A 9,981-nucleotide genomic window follows, 5' to 3' on the forward strand; every position below is an offset into this window, starting at 1 on the left:
GGATTTTTTATGAATTTATTTGCAAATTATGGTGGAAAATAAGTATTTGGTCAATAACAAAAGTTTATCTCAATACTTTGTTATATACCCTTTGTTGGCAATGACAGAGGTCAAAACGTTTTCTGTAAGTCTTCACAAGGTTTTCACACACTGTTGCTGGTATTTTGGCCCATTCCTCCATGCAGATCTCCTCAAGAGCAGTGATGTTTTGGGGCTGTTGCTGGGCAACACGGACTTTCAACTCCCTCCAAAGATTCTCTATGGGGTTGAGATCTGGAGACTGGCTAGGCCACTCCAGGACCTTGAAATGCTTCTTACGAAGCCACTCCTTCGTTGCCCGGGCGGTGTGTTTGGGATCATTGTCATGCTGAAAGACTCAGCCACGTTTCATCTTCAATGCCCTTGCTGATGGAAGGAGGTTTTCACTCAAAATCTCACGATACATGGCCCCATTCATTCTTTCCTTTACACGGATCAGTCGTCCTGGTCCCTTTGCAGAAAAACAGCCCCAAAGCATGATGTTTCCACCCCCATGCTTCACAGTAGGTATGGTGTTCTTTGGATGCAACTCAGCATTCTTTGTCCTCCAAACACGACGAGTTGAGTTTTTACCAAAAGTTATATTTTGGTTTCATCTGACCATATGACATTCTCCCAATCTTCTTCTGGATCATCCAAACGCTCTCTAGCAAACTTCAGACGGGCCTGGACATGTACTGGCTTAAGCAGGGGGACACGTCTGGCACTGCAGGATTTGAGTCCCTGGCGGCGTAGTGTGTTACTGATGGTAGGCTTTGTTACTTTGGTCCCAGCTCTCTGCAGGTCATTCACTAGGTCCCCCCGTGTGGTTCTGGGATTTTTGCTCACCGTTCTTGTGATCATTTTGACCCCACGGGGTGAGATATTACGTGGAGCCCCAGATCGAGGGAGATTATCAGTGGTCTTGTATGTCTTCCATTTCCTAATAATTGCTCCCACAGTTGATTTCTTCAAACCAAGCTGCTTACCTATTGCAGATTCAGTCTTCCCAGCCTGGTGCAGGTCTACAATTTTGTTTCTGGTGTCCTTTCGGCTCTTCGGCTGTGTAACGTCCTGACCAGAGTTATTATGTGTTTTGCTTGTTTAGTGTTGGTCAGGACGTGAGCTGGGTGGGAATTCTATGTTGTGTGTCTAGTTTGTCTGTTTCTATGTCCAGCCTAATATGGTTCTCAATCAGAGGCAGATGGTAATCGTTGTCCCTGATTGAGAATCATATATAGGAGGCTTGTTTTGTGTTGGGATTTGGTGGGTGTTTGTTTCCTGTCTCTGTGATTGTCTGCACCAGATAGGTCTGTGTCGGTTTTTGCACATTTGTTATTTTGTATTGTTGTTTGTAGTGTTTCACTTGTTCTTTATTAAACATGTTTAACACTAGCCGCGCTGCACTTTGGTCCTCTCCTTCACCCCTGGAAGAAAACCGTTACAGGCTGGCCATGGCAGAACACTGACATTCCTGTCTTGCAGTGGCAGACCACGTGTAACAACAGCTGCACAGGATACTGTTCGTTCATGCACAGAACGAACAGTATGGTTGGTGGCATTGTCATGCTGGAAGGTCATGTCAGGATGAGCCTGCAGGAAGGGTACCACATGAGGGAGGAGGATGTCTTCCCTGTAAAGTACAGAGTTGAGATTGTCAGTGAAGAGCACTTTTTGCCAGTCCTGTCTGGTCCAGTGACGGTGGGTTTGTGCCCATAGGCGACATTGTTGCCGTTGATGTCTGGTGACAGGCCTACAAGCCCTCAGTCCAGCCTATTGTGGACAGTCTGAGCACTGATGGAGGGATTGTGCGTTCCTGGTGTGACTCTGGCAGTTGTTGTTGCCATCCTGTACCCGTCCCACAGGTGTGATGTTCGGATGTACCGATCCTGTGCAGCTGTTGTTACACGTGGTCTGCCACTGCGAGGACGATCAGCTGTCTGTCCTGTCTCCCTGTAGTGCTGTCTTAGGCGTCTCACAGTATGGACATTGCAATTTATTGCCCTAGTCACATCTGCAGTCCTCATGCCTCCTTGCAGCATGCCTAAGGCACGTTCACGCAGATGAGCAGGGAACCTGGGCGTCTTTCTTTTGGTGTTTTTCAGAGTCAGTAGAAAGGCCTCTTTAGTGTCCTAAGTTTTCATAACTGTGACCTTAATTGCCTACCATCTGTAAGCTGTTAGTGTCTTAACGACCGTTCCACAGGTGCATGTTCATTCATTGTTTATGGTTCATTGAACAAGCCTTGGAAACAGTGTTTAAACCCTTTACAATGAAGATCTGTGAAGTTATTTGGATATTTACTAATTATCTTTGAAAGACAGGGTCCTGAAAAGGGGACATTTCTTTTTTTGCTGAGTTTATGTTGGTCTGTGGTGTGTAATGAGGAGTAAACAGACACTGCACTTGACACTTATTCCAGTTGCTAATAATCATGCACCCATTAAGAAAATGACTGTAAAAACTGTTAAATCCCCATGGATTGATGAGGAATTGAAAAAAGTGTATGGTTGAGAGGGATGAGGCAAAAGGAATGGCAAATAAGTCTGGCTGCACAACCAATTGGCAAACTTGTTGCAAATTCAGAAATCATGTGACTAAATAAAAATTAGAAACTACACTATGAAACAAAGAAGAATGATAGTAAAAAGCTTTGGAGCACCTTAAATGAATTTCCGGGGGAAAAAAAGGCAAACTCAGCTCCATCATTCATTGAAACAGATGGCTCATTCATCACAAAACCAACTGATATTGCCAACTACTTTTCATTGGCACGATATTGCCCCTCCTATTTGCCACATCTTCAATTTAAGCCTACTAGAAAGTGTGTGCCCTCGGGCTTGGAGGGAAGCAAAAGTCATTCCGCTACCTAAGAATAGTAAAGCCCCTTTTACTGGCTCAAATAGCCGACCAATTAGCCTGTTACCAACCTTTAGGAATTTTTTTTTGTCGTTGAAAAAATGGTGTTTGACCAGATGCAATGCTATTTTACAATAAACAAATTGCCAACAAACTTTCAGCATGCTTATAGAGAAGGACATTCAACAAACACAGCACTTACAGAAATGACTGATGATTGGCTGAGAGAAATTGATGATGAAAAGATTGTGGGTGCTGTCTTGTTAGACTTCAGTGCAGCTTTTGACATTATTGATCATAGTCTGCTGCTGGCAAAACGTATGTGTTATGGCTTTACACCTCCTGCATATATTGTGGATAATGAGTTACCTTTCTAACAGAACACAGAGGGTGTTCTTTAATGGAAGCCTCTCCAACATAATCCAGGTAGAATCAGGAATTCCCCAAGGCAGCTGTCTAGGTCCATTACTTGTTTTCAATCTTTACTAACGAAAGCCAGAGTGTCAATGTATGCGGATGACTCAACACTATACATGTGTCACGATCGTCATAATAAGCGGACCAAGGCGCAGCGGGATATGAGGACATCTTCTTTTATTAGAGATGACGAAACACGAAACGAACACTTTTACAAAACAAAACAACCGTGAAGCTACAAACGTAAGTGCATACACAAGCTATAAACGTTCAACATAGACAATTACCCACAACACCTAAAGCCTATGGCTGCCTTAAATATGGCTCCCAATCAGAGACAACAATAAACAGCTGTCTCTGATTGAGAACCAAATCAGGCAACCATAGACTTTCCTAAACACCTACACTGAACACAACCCCATACATACTAAAAACCCCTTAAACAATACACACACCCTAAACTAGACAAACACACAAACATCCCCCATGTCACACCCTGACCTAACTAAACTAATAAAGAAAATCAATATAACAGAGGCCAGGGTATGACAACATGTCAGCTACTACAGCGACTGAAATGACAGCAACACTTTACAAAGAGTTGCACTTAGTTTCAGAGTGGGTGGCAAGGAATAAGTTAGTCCTGAATATTTCTAAAACTAAAAGCGTTGTATTTGGGACAAATCATTCACTAAACCCTAAACGTTAACTATATATTGTAATAAAATTATGTGGAAATTGAGCAGGTTGAGGTGCCTAAACTGCTTGGAGGTACCCTGGATTGTAAACTGTCATGGTCAAAACATATTGATAACACAGTAGCTAAGATGGGGAGAAGTATGTCCATGATAAGGTGCTGCTCTACCTTCTTGACAGCACTGTCAACAATGCAGGTCCTATATGCCCTAGTTTTGTCGCACCTGGACTACTGTTCAGTCGTGTGGTCAGGTGCCACAAAAAAGGACTTAGGAAAATTGCAATTGGTTCTGAACAGGGCAGTACTGCTGGTCCTTGGATGTACACAGAGAGCTAATATTAACAATATGCAGGTCAATCTCTCCTGGCTCAAAGCGGGGGAGAGATTGACTTCATCACTCCTTGTATTTACGAGAGGTATTGACATGTTGGATGCACCGAGCTGTCTGTTTGAACTACTGGCGCACAGCTCGGACACGCATGCATACCCCACAAGACATGCCACAAGACGTCTCTTCACAGTCCCATATTCCAGAACAGACTATGGAATGCGCACAGTACTGAATAGAGCCATGACTACATGGAACTCTATTCCACATCAAGTAACTGATACAAGCAGTAAAATTTGATTTTAAAAAAAACTTTGGGGGGACTGTGAAGCAACACAAACATAGACACATGCATACACACAATAGCATACGCACTATGTACACATGGATTTTGTACTGTATATATGTGGTAGTGGTGGCGTAGGGGCCTGAGGGCACACAGTCTGTGAATGTATTGTAATGTTTTTAAAATTGTATAAACTTCCTTAATTTTGCTGGACCCCAGGTAGAGTAGCTGCTGCCTTGGCAGGAACTAATGGGGATCCTTAATAAACTTTGCACAGCCATTGAAGAGAAGTGGGACAACATTCCACAGGCCACAATAAACAGCCTGATCAACTTCAAATCACATTTTATTTGTCACATACACATGGTTAGCAAATGTTAATGTGAGTGTAGCGAAATGCTTGTGCTTCTAGTTCCGACAGAGCAGTAATATCTAACAAGTAATCTAACAACTTCACAACAACTGCATTATACACACAAGTGTAAAGGAATGAATATGTACATAAAAATATATGGATGAGCGATGGCCGAACGGCATAGGCAAGATGCAGTAGAGGGTATAGAGTACAGTATATACATATGAGATGAGTAGTGTAGGGTATGTAAACATTATATAAAGTGGCATTGTTTAAAGTGACTAGTGATACATTTTTTACATCCAATTTGTAATTAATAAAGTGGCTAGAGATTCAGTCAGTATGTTGGCAGCAGCCACTCAATGTTAGTGATGGATGTTTAACAGTCTGATGGCCTTGAGATAGAAGCTGTTTTTCAGTCTCTCGGTCCCAGCTTTGATGCACCTGTACTGACCTCGCCTTCTGGATGATAGCGGGGTGAACAGGCAGTGGCTCGGGTGGTTGTTGTCCTTGATGATCTTTTTGGCCTTCCTGTGACATTGGGTGGTGTAGGTGTCCTGGAGAGCAGGTAGTTTGTGGGCGGAGCAGTTGCCGTACCAGGCGGTGTTTTTGGTGACAAGCCAAATTTCTTCAGCCTCCTGAGGTTGAAGAGGTGTGGTGTTGCGCCTTCTTCACCACGCTGTCTGTGTGGGTGGACCATTTCAGTTTGTCCGTGATGTGTACGCCCGTGGAACTTAAAACTATCCACCTTCTCCACTACTGTCCCGTCGATGTGGATAGGGGGGGGGGGGGGGGGGGGGGGGGGCGGGGGTGCTCCCTCTGCTCCCTCTGCTGTTTCCTGAAGTCCATGATCATCGCCTTTGTTTTGTTGACGTTGAGTGTGAGGTTATTTTCCTGACACCACACTCCGAGGGCCCTCACCTCCTCCCTGTAGGCCGTCTCGTCGTTGTTGGTAATCAAGCCTACCACTGTAGTGTCATCTGCAAACTTGATGATTGAGTTGGAGGCGTGCATGGCCACACAGTCATTGGTGAACAGGGAGTACAGGAGAGGGCTGAGAACGCACCCTTGTGGGCCCCAGTGTTGAGGATCAGCGGGGTGGAGATCTTGTTTCCTACCCTCAACACCTGGGGGCGGCCCGTCAGGAAGTCCAGGACCCAGTTGCACAGGGCGGGGTCGAGACCATGGGTCTCGAGCTTAATGACGAGTTTGGGGAGTACTAAGGTTTTAAATGCTGAGCTGTAGTCGATGAACAGCATTCTTACATAGGTATTCCTCTTGTCCAGATGGGTTAGGGCAGTGTGCAGTGTGAAGTGTGATTGCGATTGCGTTGTCTGTGGACCTATTGGGGCGGTAAGAAAATTGGAGTGGGTCTAGGGTGTCAGGTAGGGTGGAGGTGATATGGTCCTTGACTAGTCTCTCAAAGCACTTCATGATGACGGAGGTGAGTGCAACGGGGCGATAGTCATTTAGCTCAGTTACCTTAGCTTTCTTGGGAACTGGAACAATGGTGGCTCTCTTGAAGCATGTGGGAACAGCAGACTGGGATAAGGATTGATTGAATATATCCGTAAACACACCAGCCAGCTGGTCTGCGCATGCTCTGAGGACGCGGCTAGGAATGCCGTCTGGGCCGGCAGCCTTGTGAGGGTTAACACGTTTAATGCTTTACTCACGTTGGCTGCAGTGAAGGAGTGCCCACAGGTTTTGGTAGCGGGCCGTGTCGTTGGCACTGTATTGTTTTACAGATGTACAACTTTATGCTAAGGAGATGTGTCAGAGGTGCATGAGGCAAATGGTGGTCAAAGGCAAATGGTGGTCACACCAGAGAGTGACTGGTTTTCTGATCTACGCCCCTACATGTTTTTGAAGTTATCTTTGACCAACAGACCCATATCTGTATTCCCAGTCATGTGACATCCATAGAATAGGGCCTATTAAATTTATTTAAATTGACTGATTTCTTTATATGAACTGTAACTCGGTAAAATCATTGAAATTGTTGCATGTTGCATATATATTTTTGTTCAGTATAGAATCAAGTATTGGTACCATGACTGTGTTCGAAAATAAATGGTATATCCACGATATTGGCCGCGAAGATCGCTATACTCCCATTGATTATAAAGGCGCTGACCGATAGAGGACGGGGTGGCCTTTTCATTTTCTATGAAGCCTAGGTGGGGGCGAAATTCAAACCCAGGTGGCGTGGTCAGCGGTGAGCACCAGTGGAAGCCGATCAGCCTAGGTGGAAAGCTGTGTTGTTGACCAATCACAGTAGAAAACGGTGAAAAATGTGTAGTCTGTTTGGTGATACGTCAACACTTACGTCCAACAGCAGGACCAGCTAACTTGCCCGCTGGCTAGCTAGCAGGCTAACACTATCAGTTTACCGAGTCACGTTTAACAATACAAATCATTTGTTTTTGAGTAATAATTTCTGTTGTGTTAGGATTTATGTTTATGCACTATAGGCTGTTAGCATATTGATTGAAGGTGAATGATGTTTTGTTGCACACACACACACAATACAGAGGGGGGTAGGTGTGTAAAAACTGACCACCACAGGCCATAAAAGCTGTGGACAGTCTGGAGAGGGGAGGGGTGCATCTCTCTAGACCAGCCAGGAGTTTAGAATACTGGACAATACCATATTAGGAACTGTTTCAGTGAATGGTCGAGGGGGACACAAGATGGAGCTGCTCTACCCAACAACCAGATGTGGAGAAGGAAAACGCCAAGGGGCTTGGACAAGTTTGGGGCCCACAAAGGAGGAGCAAGAGTATGAACCATGCTAAACCTCTACTATGATAGGCCAACTGGACAAGTTGAGAATAAACTTGTCATAGTATAAACTACTATTTTGAGTACATTCCACAGTTCTCTGATCTACCCTGCGCGGAGATCCAGTGAACCCGTATATACGAAAATTGCATTTACCATTTATCGTTTGAGTTTAATTAAAATATATTCGGTGACTATGAATCACATTTTGTCCTGATGCCAGATTTGAACTGACGCAAATCTCTTTCAGTTGCATGTAAGAACATTTTAATGAATGCTTATATCGATTCACTTTTTGCACGTTAGTAATGTTTATTGATTTTGTTCCTATGGTCACTGGCGGCTGTCGCCCTTGTATGTGAAGGCACTAGCCCCTTTGAGTAGAGGGACAAGTGGGGTACTTCGCGCCGGCAAGGTCCTCGCCGATATTCTGGTGGGTGTCTGAAAAGCTCTTAATGGGGATCCTGCTTTCTGAAAACATTGCTTGCAGTACCCCGGTCGGCCTTGAACTTGAAATCCTCATTGAGAGGGGGCAGTCGTTCACTAGCGCTCAGAGTTCAAATAAATTGTATGAAGTAAGTAAACGGGCCGTAACAGAGACTTGCCATATCAAGGATAATGTCTACTATGACCAATAGAGGTCAGTGAGTGATCAGATTAGCTATACAAGATTGGTAACCTAAAACAATCTCTCTCTCGTTGCTAGCTCCTCCTCTCTGGAGCCAAACTCCTCAGTGGGTAGTTCAGATGACAGTGAGATGGATTCACAAGGATCTGGTGTTACACATCAAAGGTATGGTCATAATAATTCACCCCATTGGACTTTTTCACATTTTCTTGTGTTACAATTTGGAACTAAAAGGGATTTAATAAGGATTGTTTAGTCACTGATCGACACAATATTTATAAACAAAATAATTAAAAAGATAATATTGAAATACATTGGTAAGATAAGTATTCACCCCTTGGTTATCATGCTTAAATTAGTTCAGGAGTAAAATGTAATGTTTAGGTGGACAATAATGTTTTGCTGTTCTATTGTATTCTATCACGTGAATTGTACTAGACCAAAGTGTGACATATGTGTGGGGCGCATTCACAAAGCTGTGAAGTTCTGCAAGGATTGTAAGGTTGCATACTGTGAGGACCATGTTAGAGACCACTACAAGGTCCCAGGACTGATGAAACACACGTTAGTGGATGCCACTGACGACCACGGCCATGTTGAAATAGAAAGGACTTCAGCTCAGGTAGAGGGATTCATTCTTTCCCAGTTAGATTCTTAGTTGTGTTCTAGTTGATTTAGGATTGTAAAGTAACTGTATCAATTTAATAACAGACATTACTCTGATTTCCTCAGGTTGGCTTACGGAAAAAAAACCTTAGGCCTTCTCTGGATCCTCATACCCTCACTTCTGGGTCTGGGACGACTTTGGTATCATATGAGTCCCACAGTGGATGGTGTGTATAGTCACAACTGCATTTCCAATGTTTTGTTCTGCAGAGTTTGATTCCATATATTCTATAACATTTACTCATTGCATGCCCTGTGTCTCTGCAGGTAAGGTGAGACTTGACATGAGGATTGTTCTGCTGGGTAAGACTGGATCAGGGAAGAGTTCAACAGGAAACACCATCCTGGGGAGAGAGGCGTTTCGAGCAGAGGCTTCTCCAGTGTCTGTGACCACACAGTGTGAGAAACAAAATGTTGTTATCGGCCAGAATAGAATAACAGTGATTGACACCCCAGGTATCTTGGGCACGTTGTTGCAACCTGATGAAGTTATGGTTAAAACTGCTGAATGCATTAACACCACACCTCATGCCTTCCTATTGGTGACCAGGCTGGGGGAATTCACAGATGAGGACAGAAAGTCAGTTCAATGGATCCAGGAACATTTTGGAGAGGAGGCTTTAAAGTACACAATAGTTCTGTTCACTGGGGTAGACCAGCTAGAGGGGAAATCAGTAGAGACATTTATAAAGGGCAGCAGCCATCTACTACAAGTCATTAACAGTTGTGGGGACAGATACCATGTCTTTAACAACAAGGACAAAAAAGACCACTCTCAGGTCTCAGAGCTGCTAGAGAAGATAGAAGAATTACTGAATGAGTATAGGGGTTATCATCATGAGGCAGACTTGCTGACACAGGAAAGGGTTAGGGAAGAGGATATGAGGAAGAAGGAGAGGGCTCAGATAATACAAGAGGAGGGGATAAAGAGGGAAGCAGCAGT

The 9,981-nt window shown here is 44.1% G+C and overlaps 1 pseudogene; it reads left to right on the top strand.

The window, feature by feature from the left end:
* The window catches only part of LOC120023211, a 66,927-nt pseudogene extending 57,265 nt beyond the window's left edge, over positions 1-9,662 (top strand).
* The last annotated feature ends 319 nt before the right edge of the window (positions 9,663-9,981 follow it).

Source organism: Salvelinus namaycush, chromosome 2 (genome assembly GCF_016432855.1).
Source record: "Salvelinus namaycush isolate Seneca chromosome 2, SaNama_1.0, whole genome shotgun sequence".
Classification (NCBI taxonomy): domain Eukaryota; kingdom Metazoa; phylum Chordata; class Actinopteri; order Salmoniformes; family Salmonidae; genus Salvelinus; species Salvelinus namaycush.